The sequence below is a fragment of the Catharus ustulatus genome, chromosome 6, assembly GCF_009819885.2.
Source record: "Catharus ustulatus isolate bCatUst1 chromosome 6, bCatUst1.pri.v2, whole genome shotgun sequence".
Classification (NCBI taxonomy): domain Eukaryota; kingdom Metazoa; phylum Chordata; class Aves; order Passeriformes; family Turdidae; genus Catharus; species Catharus ustulatus.
This window is the reverse complement of record NC_046226.1, coordinates 56,268,468-56,294,976: the sequence shown is the minus strand read 5'-3', so window position 1 is coordinate 56,294,976 and position 26,509 is coordinate 56,268,468.

Sequence of the window (26,509 nt, the reverse complement as noted above, 5' to 3'; positions counted from 1 at the left end):
TTTCTCAGCAGACACCTGTCCTCCAAACTAAAACAGCAACTTTTCATTCTTTGTCCATATATAAGGCACACCTGATTACAAGCCGCACTTCGGGTTCAGACCAAAATTTTAGTCAAAATGGTGCAGCTTATAATTGTGAAACTTTTTTTCCCAGACAAGCTTCCCTGAAGGGAGTGATTAGAAGAAGGAGGATGACGTAGTTTTGTGGGGGGGTTAAAAAACAGCATGGGAGGAAGCAGCGCACACTAAAGTTTGAAAAATACTAAGTAGGCAGTGGGAGCTGCTATCAGGGGTTGATTAAAAGTCAGAGGTGATTAGAGCTGATGCTTTGAAACAGTTTCAGCCAAGTGCATTTCCAATGAAGAATGTTTTCTTAACTGGAGTCAAACATCTTGCATCAGATTTAAAAAAAAAAGAAATTTAAGTGAAACTTCCCAGGGAAAGTTTGGTCAGGAATTGTGCAGAAGACGCAGAGAGAGAACACGTGGGTAGATTCTACTCCATCCCAGTTCACAGGGAAAGGAATCTTTCAGTCTCCAAACATCCATGATGTTGCCTTTCCCTACTGGTATTCCAGCAGAGAACAGGGTGCACTTCTGAGAGGACTTCAAGGTGAAGACAACAAGTCTTTGTTGGGTACAGTAGAGATGTGGGATTGCTCAAAGACAGCAAGGCCATGGACAGAGCAGGAAGAAAATAGGAGGGGACTTTGTGGCAATGCTCAGGAAGGGAAAGATGCCAGGGCAAAAGGGAAAACTGCTGAGGTAATTACAGAGGAAAGGTTATGCACATTTAAATATACAGAGCAGAACAGCTTGTAGATTTAAAATATGCTTCACAAACCATCCAATACACCAAAATGTGGGGCAGAATGAAATCCTGTCTGTGGTCAACCCTGTTGTGTCTTACTGTGTTAGGTAGAGCTGTCAAAATCCTTGTTTTTCAAGGGAAAAAAGGGACAACAGGAATGACCAGAGAACAAATTAAGAAGAAGAAAGGTTAGGGATGTCCTTTGGGAGTGGGAGGACAAAGCAGTGTGATTCTGTACTTAGAGGGGCAGGAGAGGAGGGGCTTTTCCCTTGTTGTATATCATCTCCCACTTCAGAAATAATAAGAGGTTGCCCCCGCTTCCTTATCAGATGGCTTTAGGCCCAGATTCCCCAAATATTTCTTCCTCTATCTCACACAGATTTCTCTGGAGAAAAATGTCTGCTCATGACAAGTTGGCAAGGCGAAATAAAGAGCATAAAGTTGTTTGGATACTGGAGCACTGCTGCTCCCCATATTTGACTCATGACCTCTCTTCTTTCCAGAGTTATCAGTGCCTTAGGCTGCTTCAGGAAATACTAAAGGAGAAGTTTGCACTTAGTAAAGACAAATTATGTGATTTGTGATACCAACATTTCCCACTGAGCACTCTGAGAAAAATGACTGGAATACTGTCTCAATGTTATGAAAGTTCCAAAATATGCTTCTTTTATTTAGTTTATTTCACATTTAGACTATTTAAGGACCTCAGTGTTAAACTCAAGAGTCCCAGTTGGATAGTCCCATTTTCTTGAATGAGACTTCCTCTATATTTATAGCTGATTAAAAGCTTCCAGGATGCTTAGGGCAATCAGAGGCTGCTACAGGCAGATCCTTTATATATCAGATATTTTATATGACATTAATGAAGGCAGGTAAGGTGTCGCTCAACAGGGGAACAAGAAAAAAAAGTAAAATGCTGGTGCTGGAAATTGTCATACAATGTCACACCTTATTAAATCACATTTTGTCTTACACACTTCATGGCCTAGGGTGGCTCTGGAGGAGGGAATTTCTGTGGAAATTCTCCCCAAAAGAGTAACAAACAGTTGCATAAAAATAGAAATTAAAAAATCAAAAACGAATGGGACAGTTGAGGACATCTCTGTAAGACACAGTTCCTCCTCTTGTCTGAGAAAAGTTGTCAGCTCAGGGGTAAGAAGTACTGGAGGAATTTCAAAGAGGAGTTTTGAACAAGGCTGAAGGAAGAAGAAGAGTGAGGTTATGGAGTGACATGAGCAAGTCCAGGGTCATGACTTTGCCAGGGATTTTGGAACAGATTTGGGGTGACAGGAGAGAATTTGCCAAGTGCAGAGCTGGACAAAATAGATTTAATTATTAGTGAGCTTTAGTCAAAATGAGTGTTTAAATCAAAAGAGGAAGAGAAATACAGCAAAAAAAAACACAACAAAAAACAACAAAACAATTCAAACTAAAACAAAAAAGTGATGTTTTCATAGTCTTTTCAGTTGGTGTTTTTGTTAATCTTTCTATTGATGGTGTCATAAAATTATATTGCTGCTGTTCCTAAGCTTGAGAAAAGAAAACAAGGAAGATAGTGTCAATGACCCTATGCCTTGGAATGGCCTTTCCCAGAAAATAAAGATGGTTGAAAAATAGCAGATCCATGATTTATGTGGTCAGCAGCCTTTTTCAGGTGTGATGAAACAGAAACAGTTATTTCCTAAAAACTACTAAAACTACTAACTATTGAAATGCAGAGTGGGGACGGAGGGCCAAGGGCTGATCTTTGTGAGACTCCCCTTAATTCTTGCCTCAGGAAGGAGGAAACAATTAACAAGGAGGAAAACTAGCCAGGAGAGGGCAGTGTCAGAAAAGCTAATGGTCAGTCAGAAGAGCTGGTGGTCAACAGCACAAACCACGGGAAAATGGGGAAGGGATTGGGTTTTGCAGCTCCAGGCAGGATGAGCTCTGCAAAGTGCTCAAGAGGAGGGGACAGGGGCAGCATCAGAGCCAGAGGGGCAGGGGGGAATGGCAGGGGCAGCTGGAACTTGCACATCCCCTCAGCTGGCTTCCAGTGCAGATTAACAGGGCTGGCTCGACCTACTTTCCTCATCTTGGTACATGTAAGGCTTCAGCTCAGAGGCGTTTTTGGAAACAGGATGCAATTTCAGGCAAGAATGTTCCCTCAAAAGGAAATAAACATGAGACGGATAGGATGTTATGTTCTATTAACACTAATCACAGACTTTTCTGATTGTTGAATTTTTTGAACACCAGATTCCTGTCAAAGCTTTTCCTGCTCTCTCCTTCTTTTTCTTTTTTTTCCTTTCTTTTTTCGTCTCAATGAGATGAAAATCTATGTTTCTTGTACATCAGGCAGGAAGAAATGCACTTCTTCAAGCCTTTCATGTCTTCAATATGTTAAAAGTAATTTGAATTTTGTGATACCCTATTACAGAAGCCTTGCCATTCTGCATTTGAATGATTTTATTTTATCACGAATACACACAATTGTTATGAGGCCCATTTACTCAGTATGACTTTAGCACAATATATTTTTATCTCTAGGTTATCAAAAATCCTACCTGACATGAAAATTGCAGGTACAGGGAGCAGTTGTCCTTCAAAACGACCATTGAATTTATTTCCAAATGGAAAATACTGTGATTCTACACTTGACAGCAGGCAGAGTGTATATGAAAAGGCAGAGTATATATAGAAATTTTGAGTTTAAAGTAAATACTGATAGAAAAAAAAAATCAAATTTGTGACCTTGGTTAAAGGATGAGATGTGTCTCTTTTTGCAGCCCACGTTAGTTGTTCCCTGCTCCCTTATGTATGGCAGCTGAAGGGAGATCCCTCCTCCTTTTTTAATAATTTGGGGAACTATTTACAGGTGTAAATTGTTGACTTTCCACGGGTCACGTCTTTGAGCACCACACCAAACAGAGCCCTACAAACTTCTCTGGTTTGGCTGTATGGATATTGTTATTTATTGTTATTTATGCACAGCCCAGCACCTCATGCAGTGAAAGACTTTCCTCCTATGCTCACATAATTTGTGAAACACCACAAGAGTTTGAAAATACAGCTGATATTTAAATAAGATGGATTAATGTGTAGTATAATGGAATTGGACTAAAATTCTACAAAGACAGTGGAACTGCCTGCTTGTTTCTTGGAGATAGACCCAAAACTCAGCGTGCTGAGTTACAAATTCAATTTAGTGCCAGCAGATGGAGCTTGACACTTCTTGGCAAGATCCCCTCACATTAGTACAGCATGGGAATTGTTATTGAAAACAGAAAAGTATTTTTTATTATTTTCCTTTCAGCTTAATTTGCTGTGGTGGATAAGATTTGTAATGAAAAATACTGTCCAAACATTACCTGTTGAAAGGCAGGTTCAGACACTGTGGCTGTGTAGAAATACAGAGGGGAAGCTGATTAATGCTGCTTTCAAAGCATCGTGCCTCTGAATTGTTCTGCACTGTGTTTTTTGGCACAGCTTTTCACAGAGATCCAGCAGAAATCTCATGCTGACATGAAACTGAGGGCCACAGGACTTAGTGTGGGGCTATAAAAGGCATGCTCTGGAAAGCTCCAGTGCTTAAGGATAGAGTTAAGCAAAGCTTTACATGCTTTACTGATCTTGGCCTTGGTTTGCTCTCACTAACTAACATTGAATAACATAGGAATGTTTCTCTCTAGTGAATATAGAAAATTCAGCTCCTAGTCCACATATTTCAAATAAATTCTTATCAGAAGGGTTGTATGTCTCATTTTTTTGTCCTCAGAAGTACCTCACAAAATTAGTGAAGTGCAAACTAATAACACACAGAATTAGAATGATGACATATAGGCTCTCCCACCTTGGAGATGTGAGTAGAGCAAACTGTTCATTTTTAGCATTCCAGGTATTTTTTTTTCCTATAGGATGGCTACTTCATGCTATTTTCTGGGTACATAATCCCTCCCAAAGGAGTAATTTAGTAGTTTGGTGCTCTGGACAGCAGGAGACTGATTCTCACAGCAGCATGGCTGATCCCTTTTCCATTCTGAAACCACAGATATTCATCTGGAGCAACCTGGAGAGAGGACTCATGCCAGGTCTAAGAGTCCTCAATAAAACATGCATAAGGAATTATGAGAACTGAGGGCTGCTGTGGGAAGATGTATTTCATCTTGAGCCACAGCACATGCCATTGCAATTCCAGTAATGGCAACAGGAGCAAGGCTGTGGCAGTGGGAGGGTGGCCATGAGTCACAGTGAGCCTGCAGATAAAACACAGTCAAACAGCTTGGCCAGGACAGTGTGAACAGACACAAGGAGAGATAAAGTCAAGTGAAGCTTTGAAGGTGGTCTGAACTTTAAATATGGTGCAGATTTTGGAGAGGCTGCAAGAGGGCTGAGGCCTTGCTGAGCAGCATTGTTATTCCCAACTTTTTCTCCACATGAGGAAATGGGGGAGTCGTGTTCCTGTGACTATAATAATACTAATAATTATTAATTAATATTAATAATAATAATGGAGCAGTGCTGCCTTGCCCTTCTTGCTACTCAGCAAGTGGCAGCAGTGGGTGCCATGCTTGATCCAGCTCTCTGCTTCATTTGTGAGCAACTCCACTCTCCTTTGTGCCTTGTCCTTCTCCCTTGGAAAAAATCACATTGGGCTAAACTGTCCTTTACCACTTCCCAGTCTCTTCAGAGGTTATTTCTTTTCTTGGTTAGCACACAGGAAACAATCTCAATGCTACAGGCAAATATTCAGAAGTACATATTTTATGAACAAACCAATAGGAAATGAATTGCTCATTCAGACAGCTTCAGTGGCACCTGATCATGGCCTTGCTCAGAAAACTCATTATCTCACTGTTATTTTGGTTATCTTTTTATGTTTAACCATTCTCCTCATTTTCTGTTGCTTGCTACTCTGTGCTGTTCCCCACCCTTCAATCTAATGGCAGGTTATATTTTTGGCAATGGGTTTCCTGCTTCTTTTCTGAAGCAGTTAGGATGTCTTCAGGCTTTGGAGCAAAAATAAATGCTGACTACTCCTTTTGATGCAGAGGAATGTTACAACATAGTCCATTACCAGATGATTAGAGGAGCAGAAATAAACCTTGAGCACGAAGCTGCAGTTCCCTGCTCAAATAACACGAACCCTATTTATAGACACGGAGTAGGCAGAAAGTAGATGAGGAACCAAAACATTAGGGAAATAATTTTCTCAGGCACCACCAGGCAATGACAGAATTATCTCAGTAGTATTTAGCTTTTGATATTGGAGAGCAGGAAAGTGTGTGAAGGGCTCTGGGACAGCCTCACCAGGCTCCCTGTGCTCCCCAGGAGGAGCACCAAGGCTTGGAGGCAGCTGGAAAGGCTGAGCAGGATGAGGTGGACAAAGGTCTGCCTTTCCAGGCAAGTGACTGAAATTAATGACATCCTTCATGATATTTTTAGGCTTCCTCTAATCCCTCACTCTTGAGGGCTGAATGATGAGCAGAGTAGAAATGATCGTGATGGGAGAGTGCCAACATCCAGAGCTGGCAGATGCTAGAATTGGAAACATTGAAAGGTTGATGGATGGGACAGGATTTTAAAAGATTTTAAGTTTTTTGGATGAATGTATCAAAAGTTGGACACACTGAAGGGGAGCCAAGTGATTTTATTTACTGACTCCATTCAAATTACACAGTCACATAAAACACTATCCTTGGAGGAGACAAGAACCCCACTTCCACTGTGGACACAGACCTGCAGAATAGAAATGATATAAAAATGGATGGATTCACACCAAAGGTGAAAACATTTTGTAAAAAATTACCTTTAGGCCTCAGAAGGCCTGGCTGGGATTTGTAGTGAACTGCCATCAAATGCTTTATCAGGAGACATGCAGCAGGTTATGCTGTCCCAGCACTCTGAGCCAGTCTTCTGGGATTTTGGTTAGGAGAGGGTTTTTACATGTTAGCTCAGACAATTTATCAGGATGAACATGTCTTACTACAAAAAATGTTACAATAAGAGCAAACTACTTTAGAAGTTAGCCTCTTTTCTTCTGAAATTACATGAAACTCATTGCTTGAAAGGTATAACATGGGATAAGTAATTTGAAATCAGTTTCCTTTGGTTTCAGTGGTATTATTCAGAGTTTATGTAGACTAAAGCAACAATAATCTGCAGCCTGGCCAGAGCATCCATTTCACACAGCTATAAAGGAATTAGCCTTTCCCAGGAATTCTTGTTGCTACAGATCAGCCAGAGCCAGGGTCTATGCTGGGAAAAGCAAAAAGAGGTTTAGTTCTAGAAGTAGTGAAAATGTGTAATGAATCATCATAAAACTCAACCGGAAACTACTCTGAGAATGGTACATGCAGAATGAAGTTGGAAAATTAAGGCCAGGCTGGAAATTCAGACTCCAAGATCTCACCAAGGTAGTAAACAGAGGAGTAATTTGCCAAGTAAGGTCATTAAGGAAGAAAAGCTTGGATAACTTGTGGGGAAGACAGATGTTCTGTACTTGAGAGAGTGATTTAAGGTTTTACTGGCACTTCAGGAACATGGAGAAGAGATGAATGTAAAAGGCTTGTTGGGCTCAGGACACTTTTCCTGTCCAGCAGCACCTATTCAGTTCCTGCCTCTGCTCTGCTGTTCCAAAGGCAAGCACAGGTCAGGGGAGGACACTTCAGTCAGGTGGGACAGCACAGCCAAATGAGGTCTCAGTGTAAACCCACTGAAAGTGAGAGAAGAAAGCAAGCTGTGTCAGAGAGGAGCTGGAATTGGTTTGTCATTGTGCTGCAGTTAGATAACATTCTCTCCAAATAAAGGATGCAGTATATAAAAAATGTCATAGCTAAAACCTGGAGAGTTTTTTTCCAAGACCAGGGACAGGGAAGGAGCTTTTCCTGCCCCCCTCCCCACCCTCCTTTGGCAGTTCCTAAAAATGTTTTTAATGAGAGGCTCAAATGTGTTGTGGACAGGGTGAGAGATGCTCAGACAGATAATTACATTCTTCATAAACCCATTAACCAAAAACTAGAGGAAGGCAGAAGGCAGATAACAGCAATGGCCATGTCCCCTGACAGGTAGGAGAGAACGAAGGCAGGGAATACCAAGTGGAATTTGCCAGAATAACCCATGTGATCCTGCACTGTGGGAATGTGCTGAGTTCAGCACCAAGAACAAAGCGTCAAAGTCTGTCCTAGCAGCTCTCTGTGCCATGGGGGAAGACAAAGAGCTGTAAATCCCATGGGGAAGCCAAGAGCAGTGCTGGAGGAAGCTGCTGAACCTCACATTCAGGACAAGCCAGGAATCACAAACTCTGAACTCTGCAGATGCCTAAAGGTGGGAAACTCAAAGGTGTCATGCAGTGGTGGTCATGACGAACCATGAAAAAAAGAGAGATTTGGGTCAAAGGGAACAGAAAAATAACTTTCTTTCTTTTATTTTTATTTTCTTATTTTTACTTTTTAGGGAAAGTTCTTGTATGCAGTGTGCAGTGGCTCCCTAGTGAAAACTGGAGGATCTAGAATCACCTGTACTACCTGATGTAGCAGTGAACATTGTCCCCAAGCTACAAATTCAACCTGTTTCAGTTGCTATTGGTCACTTCACAGAAATAATTTATGTCTGAAGCCCTAGAGAACAATCATCTCTAAATAAACCCTAAAGAGCTGTTTCCATACTGCCCCTTGACCAGAAGCTGATATTTGGCAATAACTTTTGCTCAAGTTTTATTTTCACTTAATAAATGTTTTTTCCCTCACAGAGAAAATAATCATATCCTTTAGTCTCCCTACAGTCTTTTTTCTTCTGCTTTTCTTGACTGAAGACAAGGACCAATTTTTCAGTTTCTATTTCATTCTTCTGGGGAATTAACTACAACTTTCAGTACTGATCACTTTGAGCCTATGACATCCTTCATACTTGTCCTTCAAACAGACATTTCCATGTCCATCTGGTTGGTTGGTGCAGAAGAAGACATAAAAGGTGGAAGCATTCTCTGAGATACCAAATTTCACACTTCTCTTTCAGTTTTGTCCTCATGGAAACTCAGGACAGCAAGCTGGAGGTGGCATTAGGTTGTTCTTTTACAGTTGAAGGTCTCACTACCAAGACTTAGAAAATAAGACTTGAAGCTCCAGGATTCTGGTTTTTTCCCAGATCTCCTCCCTACCTATTTTCTCATACATCCCTAAATGCTATGGGAAGAGTCATCATTATTTCTTGCTGTTCTTGGTGTCTTATTTGGATTCCTGCTTAGATTTCTCAGCCCAGAAATCAATTTTAAATCTCTGTCTCCAAGGACCAATAAATCTACTCCTTTGTGCATTGGCTCTCATTTCTCCTCATGGGCTTTCTTGCTATTTCCACTCGATTTTATACTTCCCATCAAACCTGTTCCCATCCTGTCCTCCTTTTTGCCTCTCTTCGAGGTTTCACTCCTCATTCTCTGATTGTTTTAAATAAATTTCTTCTTATAACACACTTCTTTCAGCAGAGCTTTCACTGATGGTCCCACCCCGACGCCTTGATCAAAGCCCCACTGAAGACTGTGTAAAGGTTTCAATGGACTTTGGATCATTAAAAGTGGTGGTGCCTGAGGCTGCCTTTTTGCTCCAGTCTGTGGAATAAACTTCAGGAATATTTAGTGAATCCAAGCTAGTTTTCTTCCTGAAAACTAAATTTTTGGTGTGTTTAAAGTACACCTGCTATTTAACTCAATGTAACTGGAGGTGTTTGTTAATTTAATCTGAAAAGGAATAAATCTTGGATAATGTTCAAACCCAGAGATTGTCTAAATAAGGAAAGGATTGAAAAGAAAGGAAAACTCCAGGAAAGTAATGGATTGAGAGCTTCCTGGAGACAAGAAGCAGGTATAGCCAAATGCTGGAGCTGAGGATTATTTAAAATTCCTTTGACCAGTGTACTTCTTTGTGAGACGGATCAAATACTGTTTCTATTAGATGACAGAGGTTCATTTCCTTTCCTTAGATAAACACTTTAAGGTGCCAGACTCCTCTGTGAGATGATAAATGACTTCCTAGACGTCATCATAAAGGAAGTTGTTCCTTATAACTGTTCTAAATCTGTTACATATCAAATTTCCTGTGCATGGCTGCCACTCTGCAACGCTTTCCAAACTGTATTTCACAAATGCACAGTGTGTCTTGTAACACCAAGACACTCATTTTCCAGCCACGTCTTTGGCTGGGTTCTCAAAACACAGGAGGTCATGGATTGGATTTAAAAGTTAGCATAACACATCCTGCCTACCTTGAATTACAAAAAATACACAACCTGGATGAGTGATTTAGGGATTTCTAATTACAGATAGGTCTGCTCTGTTTTAGTTCAGCCTGGTGAAGTTGAGAGCAGCTGAAATTTGCTTAGTTCAGTGATAGGAAATTCAGGAAGAAGGCTATTGCCCTCTTCGTTTTGGAAAATGTGGGTAGTGGTTTATACATCCTACTGGAAACAACAATATAATTTGAAATTGTGCTTGTATTCATGAACTTTCAGATTGCCTGATAGACCAATAAATATCCTGCCAGGCCTTTTGGGTCTTCACCCATTACAACTGGCAATAAATTGTTAAAATAATCCGCTCTTTTTGTGGCACTTGACATTTGAAACCAAGTCCTCATTGTCAGAGCATGTATTGTTATCAAAATAATTTCTCCAAAGTCATAAAAGTTGCAGAGTCATAGAAAAGTAGATAAATTGTGGCAACTGTATAAGCAGAGATACAAACACCTGATGTTTGTCTCTGTGGTTGCTCATGACCAGATATTCTTTATGTTGAGATTTGAAGCATGTGTCTGAAAAATACTCCTTTATAATGGAATATTTTTATTAATTCCTAATCTCCTGACACATGAGAGACATTTGTCTCCTTCAAGCCCCAGCCAGTTTTTCCTGTCACTAGATCTGTGTGCCTGGCACTGTCCTCTGGTGCTCCTTGGGCCAAGATTCAGAAGGACTTCAGGTGCCTCAAATTTCCATCACCAAAAAGTCCTGAAAGACAAACACAATTAATGTGACCTTTTCTTCCAACTCCCAAATTATTCCAGTTTTCACAGAACCCTGCTCTTGGTCTGATTCTGTAATGCCCTCATCAAACAACACAGGTTTTTAAAACTAGATTAACGAGTTCACATGCAATTAATCCAAAGCACTCAGACTCAAACCTGAGACACAGAGTGAATCCCATGGAAGGCAGAAACTGGAATTACTTGCATTACGCAAATGTTGAGAGAATGTTTGAGAACAGCAACAAATGTGTGTGGGATGGTGAAAGGAATGGTGGAAAAGTACAAATCCTTGACATATGAATTTGTATTGTTGCTTTTGTTTTAGCTTCAGAGATGTTTGGAACACGGTCATTGCTCTGCTTGGCCTTCCAGTGACAAATCAGAAGGTCTTAGAAAATAATAGTTCGAGTTATTCCAGGCTGGTGTTTATTAAGCAACATTTTAAATACTAAAACCATTAAATCCCAGTCTGATTTGATTGGGAAAACCTGAGCAAATAAAAATATGAGTTAGTGCAGAAAAAAACTGAGCAGTCCTGGGATCTATCCACAGCTATTATGAAGTCATTAAACAGGAGGGCTGAGAACCACCACTCTGAAATAAAACAGTACAATCAAGGCACTTGTTCTTGCACTGCAGAGAGCATATTTTAATAGGAGGATACGTGCATGGATACATGCAACAACCCCTGATTTAGCCCAACACAGATGAAACCAACTCCAGCGCTTTCATGGATCTCCCTTCTAGAGGAGAAGCTTTAATTTTTCTGCATGTATTATTTCACTAAAGGCTTCACCAGAGAGGAAAAGACAAATGTATGGTTCATATTCTAAAGAGTGTTATCAGCCTTTTCATCTGCTAGTGAACTTTTGAGAGGTAAATTGCAATTGTATCTATATGAATGCCAGCTTGTGTATTATCAGAATAGGAGTATTTGTTGTTTTGTGACTTCAGTTTCCCTAGCAGAGGAAAGAAAATGATTATCCAGTTCGCATGGAAAATGGGCAGCTTCAACATTTCTTCAGTGGGAATTGAATTCCCTGAAAAAATTCTTGGGCTCAATTTGTGTGGACTGTTTACAACACTGACTTAGCAAAGCTGTGCCTTCAAATCCATATTTTATTGGAGAGAAAAAAATACCCATGGCTCAGTATCAGATGGTACAACTGATGGTACAAGAACTCATTTTCCAGTGAGTTTGAGGGTCATTCCTTTGTCCCTGCAGTCTCTCCTAGTCTGCAGGACACTGCCAGGATGTACATTCCCAGGCACAATATAGGTATTTGAATATAGATATTTGACCTAAGCATAACAGTATCCATTAGAGTTCTCAGGGAAAGCCTCAATGTTTCAATCACCTGAAGAGACTGGTAGCTGTAAAATCTATTTTCTTGTGGAATCATCACTTGGGTGTTGAAAGATCAGGAGACAGTCCCAGTGATATGCAATATTTTTAATGTTACTGTAGCCAGGAATTATTTCCGGCATTTATTTATTTTCCTTAGTCTGTCAGCCTTCAGAGAAGTGATTAATGTTGATTTAGAAATCCTGGCCTCCTTTAGCTTTTACCAGTGAAAAATTATTTTTTTATTCTGTCCCCCCTGCTGTACCTCCAGTCAATCCTTCAGCACATCCCTGAGAAGATCCTGCTTTCCTCCTCACAGCTTAACGGGGCTGCCACTGGCCTGGTTCTTCACACTGGAGACATCCTCAACACTAATTTCCACTTGATCGTAATTTTCACATCACTTAGAGGTCCTAAAAATGTCCAGGTGTCTGAGAGTGCAGTCAGGACCTGTGACTAACACTGGCCCCACATTTCTCCATTTTCACACTGAATGGGCAGTATTTTAGCATTGCCTTTTCTTTCCTATTTTGATTATAATCCCCCTGTCAGAGGCAATTTTTCTGGGCTGGGGTAGGAGAGTGACTTCTTAACTCTGCAGTTCCCAGGATGAGAGAGTATTAGATAAGGACATTTTATTACACTGTTATAATTCTGAAATATTTCCTTTGATTTGCATGTTTCGAAGATCTGGCCATCCCCATCAAAGATTCCTTTGCTGATGAATTGTAGCCCCGGGCTCAGCACAGAAAGTGCAGAAAATGCCTTTCCCCAAGAAGCTGTCAAGGAAAACTCTCCCTAATGTGACCTTGCCTGTGAGCCTGGATGTACTCCAGCACAGGGGAGCCCTTTGAATCTAAAATGTATATAAACACAAGTACACAAACCCACTAGCAATACAGGGCTGAAAAAATGTCAGGACATTGTCTCTGCAATAACAGCTCCAGAGTAGGACAGTTTCTTGTGGCTGCTCTGCCTAAAATGGGAAGCAGTGAGCAAGAGCAGCCCTTGGAAGGAGGCACCACGACTGGCTGGAGCCTTGGGCTGTGCCATAGAGCACCAGAGATGCTGGCTGAGAGGCTGCCTCCTGCTGCATCCCATCTGATAGGGCTAGTTTGAAAATATCCTTCGTTTCCAGTGCTGGAGATAAGGCCTCTTATTGATGAGAGTGAAAACTCCTCTGGCATCAAGAGGAAGGACCTTGGTGTTCACCCTGAGCAGCATCGAGATCTCTCTCAAAGCCTGGAGAGAGATTAAACACAAACATCTGCAAGCTCTGCTGCCATGAGAAATCCATCTGGGCTTGTACTTTCCCTTCTCCACATTTAAGCATTTACACAGCACCAAACAGGATGTAAAATAGTAACACTTAGAATGAAGGAAAAATGCCTGCATTTCCAGATGGCTTTATTAACCAGCAGATCTCCTGCACTGCAAAATGTATCAAATACTTCAATTTTGAAAAATAATGTAAATAATGAATGGCTGACTATTAGCACTAATTGTACCCTGTGACGTTTGGGAAAACTCAAGAGTAACTGGAAGAACAGCCAAGAAAAGCTGAGAAATCACTACAATTGATTTAATGAAGTGATAAGATGTATTTAGTACTCTCTGCTTGCAAGTGAAAAGATACCTCTGCTGGTTTTGATTTGTTGCCAAGAGTAATAAAAGATACAACAACTAAGGAAATACAAAAGCAATCAAGAATGCAACCTATCTTCATGATCATTTTCCTGAAGAAAACATCTTGGGAAATACAGAAGCACCAGACACAAAATGAAACAAAAGAACTTTTACATTGGTTTGGATATTGCTGCATGCAGAAAAATGAATGGGAAATGATTTTTTCATACATGGTTATAAATTGAATAATTTAAAATCATTTGACTAAAATCACATGATGAAAATTAAAGATGGTGACAAAATTTGAGCACCAGACAGTAAAACCCAAGAACATTAACAGAAATTGATTTATTTATTTCTCTGTGGCAGAGATGAATGACCCCTGGAATTGTAGTTGTACTTCTTGCCTTTCCAGCTTCCTTGTTTTCAAGGCTCACTACTAGTTTTGCCAAAAAAAAAAAAAAACCAACCCACTTCAAACCTTTTGATTATGCAGATGTTTCTCCTGCTCTAGTTTTGGGGAGAGTGCCCTTTTGACTGAATACTATTTGTATTTTTTATTCCCTTTGACTTACTTCCCACAAAGAATTCATAGCACTCCTGGTAATAATTTTGCAACATTCAATTTGCAAATTCTGCCACATGAACAATCACTTCTAATATGTTTTTACGCCTCTTCCTTTGCTTCTTTTCACACCAGGCCCTAAATTCTCACAGTAGGCCCTGCCACTATGCCAGAAAAAGCAGTTGTAGAATTTTTAGCCATTAATTATTTGGCTCATTCAAGTCCTTACGTAAAATTCCTATTCCTAGGAATTGCATCCAAAACTGCATATGTCTGAAAGGTTATTAAATATTAATATTGGGAAAAGGAAGACTGTTCTCTCTTCTTCCTCTTCTAAAGTCCTCTTTTGATTTACTGCTTTCTGTAGACCCAAATGTAAATAGTGTCACAGCAAATAAGTGTTTAGTGTCTGTGAAGTTTATTCTATTTGGGTTCTTAAGTCTGAGTTATAATGCATATAAATTAGTGGCCAGTGAGTGTTGTTTAATTATCTGGAAGCCTTGTCATTGACAAAGTGACCTGTGCTGGCTTTCTTGCCAGGAGGAATTGAAGTTGTTATGCTAAAGTCTGGACAATTTGATATAAATATTTACCCACTCAATGAAGAGGTGTTAAAGTTAATTCAGCCTCAGGATGTTAACTCCTGGAGATCACACAAGTCCCCATGGGAAGCTAACTTCGAGTTCCACAGGGAAGCTTCAGATCTTGCTGTAGGAAATGAAAAGATGTTCGAACAAGGTGATGATAAGGAAAGTTTGGTCTTGATCATGAGCATGCCTGGGAAAAATGACCTGCAACAAAGAAGGATCCTTCTCTCTTGTTCTTTGCTTCCCTCAGAGTGCCCAACACTGAGTTTTGTCTGATTTTTTTAGTTCAGAGTGAAGGTCAATGCAAAGATGTAGCTCTCAATGCCCCACAGCCCATGCTCCAAAGTATGCTGCCTGGTTTCTGCCTGGAGCCCCACGTGTGTCCTGGAAGTCTGCCAGCACATGGGTGTCTTAGCTGGGCTGGGGTGGCTCACAGGGCATGAGACAGCTGTGTGAGCAGCTGAACCAGGTCCTCACACTCTGCAAGTCAGAACAATGACCACCAGCCCATGGGCTGCAGCTTTGGTCAGTTTGGTGAATTTCTGTCAGAACCAGGGTAGCACAGAAATGGCGATTTTTGCTTTAGAAGTTTGGTTCTGTATTCTTCCTCTGAGGGACAATCTGACACAGCATTTGATGAGATGAGTGATTTTTAGTACCTTCTTTTTCCTTCTGAGGGCTTGACAGGGTTTGATGCTCAGGACAGGACTGCACCCCTTGGCTTCACACTGCCCAGAAAGTTTGTCTGGATATCCATCACTGGTGACCACTGGAGCAACCAAGATCTGTCCCACGCTGTCAGTGCTTGACCAGCAAACTTCTGGATGGAAAGGGCGTTGTGGCCTGTGGACAGCAGGACATCTACTCCTGGGTCTGACCCAGGGGTCACCCAGCTCTGCCTCAGGCAGTTCCTGGGCTCTGCAGCACAGCACAGAGGACAGGGCTGCGGCTGGGTGAGGTTCTTTGAACTTACACACCACGGGATTGACTCCCAGGGCCACCCTCTGCATCATCCTGCATCATCTGCACCCTCAGAGGAAGAGCCCTTCAAAGTCAGGGTCATGCCTGTCCCTCAGAGAGAGGGGACAGCTGCTCCCCTCTGTTATTGGCCCCTCTGGTCACTGAACTCTGCAGAGATGTGTCTGCTCAGCATGACCAGGAATCATTTCCTGCGAACACAGTGTAAAGGATTTCTGCTTGCTCCACACTGTTACCTCTCTGCTACCTCCACAGGCTGGTTGAACATCACAAGCAGAATAAAACCACCACAGGGCTATGGCCAGGACAGGAATTTCAGAGGAGATATGGCAGGAAAAGCACCATATCCCACCCAGCACTGCCTTCCAGGGTGCTTTGAGACCCGTGAATTACAGAGTTTGGGTCATCCAGGCTGAGGGTGGGTGCCCTTAGAAAGCACCAGCTTGTCCTGAAAGCTCTCTTTTTGTTGTTGTGAGGTTTTTTTGGTTGTTGGGTTTTTTATATTTTTTTATTTTTGCAATAGAGAAAGTGGGGAACACAGAAATTCATTTTGCCTCCACTAGATTACGAAATTTGTCTGTGTATTTGCTGTCTGATGCAAATCAAGGACCAACACTGTCAAGATTATAAGGGAAAAGATATTGTCACTTTCAGGACAAAATGTAGACAGAATTAAAGCAGATCTGCTGAGCTTTAGTTGTTTCCAGCTTCTTCCAAGAGAAGAATACCCCAGTTCCCAATTTCTTCTTCCTAAACCAATGATACTTGCAGGGAATTATAGTGAGCCTTTTCCTAGGATTTTTGCTAGAATCCAGTAGTAACTTCAAAAAGAAATGACCTGACAATGCCTATGTATACACATGCTTGGAATGCCAGAAACTGCCTTGCACGGATTTAAAACCACTCAGACAAGGTGACTGGCTCCATACACCCCAGAACTGGCACTGGGTCATACAACACTGAACTGTCTGCTCAAGTTCCAGGCAAACACAGCAACAAATAACAATAAGGGAGCAGGGTTTTCAGCCTCTGTTGAGAAAACATACCAGTGCTGTTCTTGATTCGGTTCATGTTTGTCCTAAAGTGGAAGATGAGGAATGAACTCAGTAGAAATTTGGGTTTAGGGGTTAATTTTGGTCCCTCGTTCATTTTGTGACATAAAATGCACTTTTCACAAGACATCAAAATAGTAATTGTGATTAAAAATAAACAGTAAATCAGTGATAAGTTAATTTAGCTCTCAGAGAATCTGGCTCCACATGTCTCAGATTGTCCATTCTGTGACTCTCTCTCCCCCTCTTCCCCTGCTGTTATCTCCTTTCTGACTCTTGTCGGCTGCAGAAGGGAAACCAAAGGGAAACGACCACCCACAGGGGCTCCTCAGCAGCCATAAAACAAAGGTGGCCAGAGCCAAAAATGCCTTTTCTCCAGCAGTGCCATCTCCTATGGCTGGGCCTTGGGCTGGCATCAGGTCTGATGTCAGCTGGGGAATGTCTTTTAAAATGCAGAAGGAAAACATCCTTGCAGTGCTTCCCTCAGCCCAAGCGTTTCCTCTGGGGAATTTGCTACCCTGTCAGATGTACAAAAAGAGGATCTTTTGGGGGGGGGCAGGGGCTGTGTGTGGGTTTGTTCTCTGGTCAAGGCCCAAGTGAGTGTTCTCAGCACTTTATGGGAAAACAGCCATGGCCCACCTTGGCTTTTATGGGAGAGGAGGAATGTGAATCAAAAATTAAATTCACCCAACTTTGTGGGTGGCCTCCCCTGCTATGCAGAATATCTTTGTGTACACTCATGTCTGCCATGACTTTGAGAAAAAGCCCTTTACTTGTATGGCAACAAACTTGTAAGTCAGAGTGTTTACGTTCCTGAGCACTATATCATATTTCCTGACAGAGTTAATGAAACAAATTAAGCAGAACTCCGCACAGATTCCTGCGTTCACAGAAAACTTTGCAGAATTCTTGTAGCTCCTGGTTGTGGTGTAGCTGAGTGTGCTGACCTTTATTTTCCATTTGCTAAAAAATCATAAGCTTCCTGGGCTGGTCTTGACTTTTTTTTGTCTTGAGAAATAGAGGATTGGGTTAAAATACTCTTTAAAGCTACATCCCACTTCTCTCAGCTGCTCCAAAGCCAGTTTCCATAGTGACCCAAAGGATTGGTCAGCCTCATGGGGACCTGACACGTGTTTAAAGTTAAGAAAAAGATTGATGACAGGGTACTTTGAGCACACATTTTCCTGACTTGGGTCGTCAGGCAAACGAGTCACTCAGCTCATTCAATGAGAAAGCTGCAAAAGCATAAATATACAAGTGTTGGCCTTGCTGGGTTATTAATGGGGTGTCCTCCAGAGAGATCATCAGGTCTCAGAGATGCCAGGGAAATGTGTACAGCAGAGTTCATTTACAGGAAACAGGGCTGCCCTTCTTCACTTATTTGATATTTCTGATCAGCTTTGAAATGTAAAAAAAAAAAAAAAGTATCCAGATTTGCAACAAAAGTAAAAGGTTTTCATGAAATACAAGTGGATCTTGACTTTCAAGCTGTTTTTTCACACCCATTTAATGCAGCTTTAGACTGGTTACATATTCACTTTTTGAGGCAAGGCACCATGGAAGACATTTCAGCATATAAATGGAAAAATGCTGCTCAGGAGAAACACCCACTTTTACCTAATCATCCTTCTGCAGCCAAAACTTTCTTCAGGAAGGGTCCTCAGGAAGTTCCTCAGCTATGAAGTCCTGTTGACTGTAATGGAATGGGCAGATATGAGTAACCAAGTGTAAAACCAGCTCAGAAACCAGACTTTTGCTATCCAATTCTTTAGGTTTTCATTTAAGAGTTTCATATTCATGCAAATTTCTTGTGGTATAAAAAATGTCAGGATTAAAACTGTGTGTGTAGATTAAGATTATCCCATCAATTGTATACATAGACTATGATTAATATGCTATGCTAGTCTTATAAAAAAAAAGATAAAATGGAAGTTGAATATTTGGATCTTAAAATATAGATTTTCAACTATGCCTTACCCCAGTTTTCTGTTGATATTTTTATATATATTCATTACTTAATTTACTTAGTAAAACTGAATTTTGCCACATAGCTATTCTTACTCTAAATTCTCCAGTCTTTGTCTAACAAAAAATTACCACTCTACTGAAAATTTGTTGAAAACACTGACCAATATAAAATGAGAGGAATATCATGTCTTTTAAAAATATTCCTCCAAAATTAACCTGTGTCTCACACAAAAAGAAACAATTGGATACTAAATGATGCATAGTTCTAAAAGCTTACTCTCAAGATTCCATTTTTAGAAATACAGAACAATTCCTCCAGCTTTTTAAATAGCTGAGACTTAATATGCCATAAAAACATACTGTAAATATTTCTGTTGCTGGAATGGTGTCTCTGTTACCACAAGGAGTTGCTAGGATATTATCTGTGTCAGGAAGTTTGTTGTGCCTTCATAAAGGAAAACTAACAGTCATTTTGATGCATTATGCAAATAATATCCTGTTTTCTCAACAGATTCTTTTGCAGCAATCAAAAAAAAAGCTCCCAGCCTTTGAGAAGATTTCTGTACTCTGCTGTCAGCTCCCCTGCATGGAATAATTCCATTTTTCCTACAATGATTACAGTAGTAAATAAACTTGTGCCTAACTGAATTTAGTGCTTGAGATCATCCTGCAGACACATCACAGAAAGCATTTTGAACTCAGAAACAGGAAAAATGTTTAAAATGTTTAAAATAAATCAATTTTGTCACCAAAATTAAGTTTAGAAATGACTGCTAAAGTGATTAAGTTCATCACTGCTAAAGAGAAATTTAATTGCAAGACTTTTCTGGCCCCCTTGCTTCTGATATCTTAGAAGAACCTGTGATGGAATTAAACATTATTAGAGTACTTACAATAAAAAGAGGAAGTTGTTTTCTCTGTAAGACACATTATTTATGCTTGTCTTTGAAGTTCCCAAGGTGCTTTGGGGTTTGTTGGTTTTTTTTCAATATTTGCAGGAAATCACTTCAGTCTAGCTTAACTCTTCTAGGGAAGCCACGACTTTGCTGTGCTGAGTTTGGACTTTGCTGCTTATTTAGGTGTTGTTTTAAAGGGTCCTTTAATTCCTCCCTCATTCCTGGCCATTCTTTTGTCTTTATTTGAACAAGGGCTGAATGGAGGTCAAAGCCTCCAGATTATGGCTACAGCTCCTTGTTAGAGAAAACAGTGACATTGGTCTTTGATTAAATGTATAGGATATAACCTGTAAGATTTAAGGTTGAGCAAAAGCACAGTGGACTCATTATTATTTGCATTATATTACTATAATTATATATATAATATATAATATATAATATATAATATATAATATATAATATATAATATATAATATATTATATATTATATATTATATATTATATATTATATATTATATATTATATATTATATATTATATATTTATATTGTATTTATTATTTCTTTAGACAAAGGGAACTGTAGAAGAAGACTGAAGAAGAGCAAGACAACTTCATTAGATTTTTTTTCTTGACTATGCAACAGCAAGCTAGAAAACAAAAATCCTGTATGGTCTTCAGTTTAATGTCAGGTGTATAAAATTATTCCCATGTTTTGGCAATATATGACTAGTATTGATTGGTAAATCAGAATTTTTGAGTTTTAAAGCCACTACACAGGATCTCCTTCAGCAATGAAATAAAGTTAAGGATGAAAAAAATAGAGAAATTAATTAATATTTCCTCAAAGTAAAGGACCCTAAATGTATTTAGCATTTATATCACTGATGTATTTGCAAAAAGTTAAGTAAGTTAAATTTAATATATGCATTGGAATAAGGGTGGAACTGTGAAGCTCTCACAGGTCTGCACAGCTATTTTTCTTCTATTCAACTCTCTAAAATTTTATTGGGGTTGTAGCAGGATTGGATAAAATACACATACTGCTGTGTTTAAGCAAAATATTAAATCACAGAGGACAGGGAAATGAAGTATAAAAACAGATATTTGTTATAATTGCAATAGTAAAATAGTAGATAGAAAGGCAGTTTGCATTTGCAAAGCAGATTGAACAGTACACGACACCACCACTATTGTAGCATAGTTCACACAGCATATGACTAATTTTAGCTGAGAATATCACAGACAACTATGATTTCCTAAGCCTAAAGGCTTTAAATGAAATCATTTAACTTGAAGAGAACAGAATGTATTTTGAAGGATTGAAGTGAGGCAATAATAACATCATGCTGATTGTGATTTTCAGGGAGTCTAAGCATTTCATCACTGCTAATTCCCACACACTATAACCCATTACTTTCAAATAATTGGCCTACTTTTAAGATGTAGGGAATGAAAAACAGAGAAATAACTTGGGGTTTTCTCCAGCTCTCCTGACGAATAGAGGTGCATTTCAGCTGTTTACCATTTAGCTGCTCTCAGCAATTACTTATACCAGCCCCCAGCTCTGTTTACCTGATATTATCCTTCCACTGAGATTGCTCAGCACCTTTATTTTAGTTTAAAATGTGTGAAATCTTAATCTGAATTCTCACATTTCTCTAAATGGCTGAAACAATTGTCCCAGTTTCTGGTGATACCAATTGCCATTAAAATAAAAAATGAAGCTCAGACATGTGCTGAGGGGTAGAAGGACCTGACTGACCTTTTTGTAGTGGAAGATGTGTTGATCCTTTCTGAAAATGAGAATCCACTTGGAGAGCAAAGAGTGTCAGCAAAAACTTGGTTTGTTTTGGTTCAGTGTCTGCAGCACAGTGAGAGGGACTGCAGCCCATCACCAGATTAGAAAATTTCCAAAACACAGTTCTGTGCAGTCTTTTTAAATTAAGTAGATACAGATTCTCATTTCCTTAGGGAAGTGCACTTAAAAGGAGGTCTCTTTGCAGTGGGAAGAGAAGTGCAATTTCTAAGGCTCAGAAGAAGGAAAAGAGAGAATTACAACTGCCATCTAAGCTTCAAATGGAATTTTCCTGTGTGGCAGTTTACTGTTAGATTTGTTAAATCCCAAGTTTCTGCTTTTGAGCAAAAGGATTGATTGTGGGGTAAATAATTCTGTATTAATGGGGTGCCAGAATCTCCTTCTCACCCCCACTGGTATAACAATGTTTAAGAGTGAACAACAGGGACTAAATCCAGGAATCCATACCTAGACAACAGTTCTGCCAACGTTTTAAATTCAGTAAGGAATCCAGACTGGTAATTTTATCTGTCATGGCTGTAAAGTGAAAATCTGAGCTGAGTAAAGTTCTGACAGCAAAATGCAAATGAGATTATCTAATTTCACGTTTTCTCACTGTCTAAAGAAGAAGACTTAAAAAAAAAAAATAAAAAGTTAGAAGCAGTGGTTAACCTGAATGAGGTTTTGAGTTCCAAAGCTGGCTTGTCTTCCAAGCTTGGGAAAAAAAAGTGCAAATCAACGTGTAAGTCTTCAACCCTGGGCAAAACTCAGTCCAGTAGATTTAAAACAGCCTCATGCCAGAGCCTCTGCCTGATCTCCCCCTGTTCCTGGTTCTGCATGTAGATAAATATACTTTGTTGGAGGTCCATGTACCACAGAATTCCAAATTCAACTAGGCAAGACACAGAAAGTAAGCAAAACTCCTTGTTTTACATGTGGGAAGTGGAAGCCCAGCTAAATACCTGTTCATGCAGGAGCCATGTGCTGCACCTGAAAAGTGAACTCCATTTCCCTGAGTCCTTATCCAAAACACCTACCTAGTGCCCAACCCATTTCTCAAGATGAAGCAGTTTTATTGAAAGATGTCAAGGATGATGTCCCAATATGATTGGTGTTTCTGGGAAGGTTCAATCTAAGCAGACCAAGAATAAAGATACAGGCACAGAGAGATAATAAAGTGAATCATACATTACGTGAATAACAGGAATTAGGTCCTCTGAGTACAACTACCCTGCTGTCCTTTTTTATTTCTCCCTGCAGCTTTTGCTGTACTTTCGGGATTCCTTGGAGAATCAAGACATGGAAACTCCCATGGAACAGCACTTCAAGGAGAGCATAGTAGTCTTGAGTAGCCTGTGCACAAAAAACTGCAGGCTTCTTGCAGTTTCATTCTGAACACTGACCATATTTTATACCCACTTCCTACAGGTTTGATTACTGTAATTCAGCCCATTTGTACTGTGAAGCAGCTCCTTCGTATGCAATGTTTTCTGCAACCTGGGTGCCTTCAAAGCACGGCTCATCTTATGTGACAGAAGTCATACAAGCTTTTAAAGCCCTTGGTTAAAGAGCTGGTCAGTCAAACATGTAGCTTGCCTTGACTTTAGAAATGCTCCTGGACTTTCAAGAGCAGCCTCTAATGACCAGCTGCTGTTAATAACAGCAGGAACATCTTTGGCCAGGGTGATGCACGCTCCCTGGTGTGGTGGAGCTCTACAGTGAGGGTAAAATTCACCTCCTTGCACATCTCCCCATCTCCTGGTGATTTCCCAAGCAGCTGGAGACCACCCTAAACATCACAACCCTCCAGACAAAGTTCAGGGAGCATGTCTGGGATATTGATCTTCCTCTGATCTTCATGCAGAGCTCTGGGTGCCTTTATGCACATGTTGGGGAGGAGGGTATGTTATAAAACACACTTAACTGTTCCCACTTCTCCCACTGGCAAGGAGAGGAGGCTGCAGGCACATGGCAGATGGCAGTGCTGTTGTTAAACTCTGCTGAAGGGCATTTTGATAAAGCAGCAGTAGATGGGGCATAGAAATCCATGGAAAAGCTGCATTTCTGCCTCAGAGCCTTCCCCACAATGAATCCACTGACTCACACGCCCAGGCAGAGGCTCTGCAGTTAGAAAATGAGAAAGAAGAGACCTCAGAAGGAAATGTCAGGGTAGTCATTTTCTCATAGGACTCTTTCTGGCAGCTGGAGATGGTGGCTCTGTGACAGCACGTTGGGGTTTGAAGGGGGATTCCTCCGGAACGGAAACATCCTCACAAGGACAATTTCCCTGCCTGGGCTCAGTCCTGTGGGAAACTCTCACCCTATTGATGAGTTCTTCTAAACAAGATGGGATTTATATTTATTCTGAAGATGTCTTTTATTTTTGGCAACTCCTCCACTGCCGGCTTGACATCTCAGAAATGAGACCCTTCAGATTCTCAGAAGCCAGAAATGCTGCTGACAAAACTAATTCAGAATTGTCCTCATCAGCTCTACTCACTTGATAATGTTTTCTTTCCATTCAGTTATTCCCTTCTCTGCTAATTCTGAAACAGTCTTGGTGCACATAAAAGTAATGAAGACCAGGTTGCTGGACATGCATAAACTAAATTAAGAGAAGAAAAATCTATCTGTTTAACCTGATGCTCTTTGTAGTTCATAAAGTTTGGATTTTGCATGGTAAGACTTAGAGACAGGTGCTGAAAAAACCTTGTAAAACAACCAAAATTTGGGGATATAATTCTGAATGTATTTTGTTATTTTTGGAGTACCTTAGAATTTTGTCTAGAAGGTTTTATTCACTCCCCTAAATTTCAGTCATAATTTATCTCAGTTATGGCTGTAATGGGTCATGGGGCATTGAGCTGCTTGTTATAGGGTTTTTTTCCCTTTCTCTGCAGATGTTGCAATCTCAGTCTGAGACTAAAGAAGGAGCCTGAATTCATTTCTAATTGCATGGCTTCAGAAGAAAGAACAGACTTGCCAGTTTGTCCAGCATCTCCAGTGATATTTCTTAATCTCATTAATCCATGGAACTCCATTAATGTGAAGTGTACGCATGTAATAGACCGTTCTGCAGATTATGTGAAGTGTAAGGAGAGATTTTAGTTAAATATTTTCATTTTACTGGTTGTTCCCATTTGGCTGGGATGATGAAGGGTAAAATCTGCCTCTCCCAGATGGAGCAATTCCACACACTGACACTTTTCCAGACATTCCAAACAGAATTACAACCTTCCAATTTTGCCATATTTTGTTCTCCACTTGACCCATAAGTCCTCCAGGTTCCACCCAAGGGTGAGAATTTCGTGACTCTGGGTGTTAAATTCCCCACCAGACTCCTTAGTTGCATTCAGTACCAGCTACAGGAAAAGCTGACAGACAGAAAAATTAAAGGAGTCTTTTAAATATTTTAAAATATGAAGTTTAATTCTTTCCAGAGTGATAAAGGTGGGTTAAGTGCTCAGAATTTAGATTTCAAATTTATTCCAATGGACAGGTAGTCTGAATTTTTATGTTACAGATGTGTTTTCCTGTGCCTGTGAGTAATAAAGAACAATAAAAACAAGTCAAAATCACTGAACTCTCCTTTCTACTGCTGTTGAACTGGGAAAAAACAATGCTCAATTTTTGAATTTTCAGAAGGTTAAAGATTATTTCTGTTTCATTCTAAAAGTTGTTGGATTTTTCTTTTGTAACAATTTTGAATTACTTGCCAGGCAGTGTCAGGCACTTACAGAGCCATGTAATATCTTCTATTAAAAACCTCTCAGTGCATTTGATTCCACATCCCCAAAAAACACCCAAAACTGGGAGTTTTAAGGGAAAAAAGTCCTTCACTTGGTCAGAGCATGCCAGATGTCTCTGTTTGGGGTGATCCCAGATCATCTGTGAGAGGGAAAAAAGGGAGTAAATTCCAGTGCCTTTGTGCAGGGGTCTGAAGTATGTGAACTTTTTCCTTTCACAGTGAATTTACACAGGTAGAACCACCACCCCCCCAAGCCTTATTTTGTGTTGTAGAAATCCTGGTGGATTACAAAGCACACTCTGCTTTGTATGGAACTTGGATGAGCAGATGATTTGGGCAAATCATCTCTCCCCAGTCATCCACAATTCCTTCTTCTGTGTTCCACTTTTACATCTAAAACTTTTAGGACAAGCTCATCTAGAGACATTCTTGCTTTCTGATAATTTATCAAGCAGAGCTGCCACCCAGCTCCTGGGCAAGCAGTGGCACATGTGGTCAGCTCCTTCCTCCGGAATAAATGCCATCAGAGCGTGGGGAAGTGAGCTGGTGATTCATGTCTGAGCACTGTGGGCCAGCACAAAGCTTTTAAATGCTAAGTTTAGGCTAAGATTGCAACAGATAACCAACCTGGAAGATGGGATGCAGAGCAATGTGAGAATTCTGACACAGACTAGACTTCCAGTCCCTGAATATTGCATAATCTGAGATAAATAGAAATCTTTGTTGTAAAGCTTAAAAAACCCCTCAGGATGGAATGCTTGTTGAACATAATGCTGCCTGATTCTGACTCTGTCAGCTGTAAAATTCATCTCCTCATTTAAAAAAAAAAAAAAAAAGTTAAATAAACCAAAGTTTATGAGGCATATGTTTGCATTTAGAACTGTTTTGCTGTTCACTCAGAGAGAACTTTGGAGACATGGCCTGTGTTATAATACCACTTCCATTAAACATTGGAAGCTCAACTTTTTTACAAAAAAATTCACACAAACATTCTGCTCTTAATCCAAACAGAGGGGTTATGAACTGAACCTTCAAACAGAAACTTTCAATATTTGGCTTCTCAGCTCAGTAGCACCAATCTGGGATGCCAACCAGCATGCACTGTAATTAATAATTGTTGTTAAAAATGTCCTAAAGGCAAAAT